Below are 2,286 nucleotides of genomic sequence, written 5' to 3' on the forward strand. Positions count from 1 at the left end.
TTATTTAGTTAATTAGGTGATTAAAGCAATATATAGTAAAACTGTTCATAAAAATCTACAAAATTTACAGTAGCTATCTCATGCTTCACATAGACTACCATAAAAATTTCAAAGCCATTGAGCAAGCAGAACTTGCTGTATCCAAAATAATAGGTGGCATGCCTATTTTTAGCATAATTAGGAAACCCTAATGAAAAGTGTCAAGAAATAGATTTCACATTTTTACTAGCATCATTCTAGCATAAGAACCTTACTCACCAAATTTTACCTATACTGGATCTATAGAAAAATTATGAAAATTCACACAAGATCCATCCATTGATAAAAAGAAATTCTATAACTCAAAAACTATACATGCACTAGCTCTGAAATTTTAACCAGAGCTTCTACTAAGCAATAATAGATTAACCACAAAATTTCATAATTTTTGAACCACAGAAACTCAAGATAAAATTCAAACAAGTTTGCATGCATCTAAAAACACATTTCAAAGTCCTATTTCATTCATCCAAAATTTCTAAAACATGTGCTCATATAATATTTTTATTAAATACTAGACATTACTAGGAACTCAACAAAATTGGAACCATAGCATTTGGAGCTACCAATTAGGAGATACATATTTTTTAATCATGCACACAATTCTGTGAAAAACAAAATAAACAAAACCAAAAACAAGAAAATCAACTTCGCAACTGGGCCGGCCCGAACAGATCCGGCGGCCCGCGAAGCCCACGCCCGCATATGCCAGCGCGGCCCAGAAGCAGCGCAGCCCAGATCAGGCTCCAGCCTCTGCGCTTCAGCGGCTGACGATGGGGACCCACGCGTCAGTGAGAGAAACAGGGGAGGAGGAACGGACGGTGGTGTAGTTCGTCGCCGGTGGCTTCTCCGGCGAAGGCAACGGTGCCAACGTGTTCGCCTCACCCAAGCGCACCTAGGGAAACCATTTATTGCAGCTAATGACTCAGCTAGAGGGGGTGGTGATGGCCACGGCGGCGCGCGGCCACGGCATGGCCGGCTCCGGTGAGGCTACGGCGTCATGGCCCTAGTGGCTCACTCAACGAGCTTCAGCGTCACACACAGAAGCTAGCGCAAGGGAGAGAAGGGGCGATAAGGGGCTCGAGCAGCACGGCCACGTGCGAGCTCGGCCGGCGGCGATCATGGCAACCCGGTGGAGCCGCGCTCACGGGGAGGTCTACCTGAGGCGAAAATGGAATGGCGGTGGTGTCGCAGACGTAGAGAAGTTCACGGCGGGGCTGTGGCTTGGATGAATCGATTAATGGCGCTCGGTGTTGGTGGATTTGGCTCGGCGGTGTCATGGTGTCCCGATCACCGTGCTCGCGGAGGAAGGGGACGGCAGTGAGGGGAAATGGCGAGACGTAGAGAGAGTGGCGAGGAGTTGGCCTTCTTCTGGAGCTCGGGCGCGCGACGTGGAGCCTTCGGCAGAGCCTGCGCGCCACACGGCGAGACACTCCTGCGCCGGTCGGCCACGGCGAGTTCTGTCCGATTTCTGAAACGGCTAAATCGACGCCCGACGACACGACTGACAGCGTACTTTTGATGACCTATAACTCCCAAACGGTGGCGATCTGGTTCATGGTGTAGTTAACAAAATTAAAGGTCCAAGTGAGTACAACAACTTTATTAATTGGAGCTTGGACTAATTCAGTTAGGATTGGGAGATACAAGCCTCCAAACAGGGATACTTGAAACTAAAAATCGCCAAAAAGACTTAGAAAAAATTCTAAGTGTGAATTCAGCATGGAAATATGACTTGTGGGCCATGTTTGAGCATGTTCTAGCCATTTTCATGAAATGATCATAGAACAACTTTTGTTCCTTAATAAATTAGCTACAACTTTGATAAAGAGTGCACAGCCATGCAAAGCCTCTAAGCTAGTCTTTTGAACCAGTCAAACAGTGACACTCCAAGGGTTATTAAAAGTCAAACCTTCACTTGAGGGCATTTTGGTCATTTTGATCTACATGAACAATGTCCCAACAAGTAACCTAAGTGTAGTTAAGGTGTAATAGACCATAATCAACCACTTTACAAAATTGTTATACCAACTTTTAATGATCACATGTGATAAAGCAACTAAAACAAGCAATTCACTCATATGTTGCAATGCAACGTTTCACATGTTGCATGACTTTGTTGTTATCCTATACTTGTCACATTACTACCATGTTGCCATGTTTCAAAGTATGAGAATTTCATGTTACATTCACATGTTGCACTACTACCATTCTAAGCAATCAAGCATGAAACACACACAATTGAAA

The sequence above is a fragment of the Miscanthus floridulus genome, unplaced genomic scaffold (assembly GCF_019320115.1).
Source record: "Miscanthus floridulus cultivar M001 unplaced genomic scaffold, ASM1932011v1 fs_518_1_2, whole genome shotgun sequence".
NCBI classification, from domain to species: Eukaryota; Viridiplantae; Streptophyta; class Magnoliopsida; order Poales; family Poaceae; genus Miscanthus; species Miscanthus floridulus.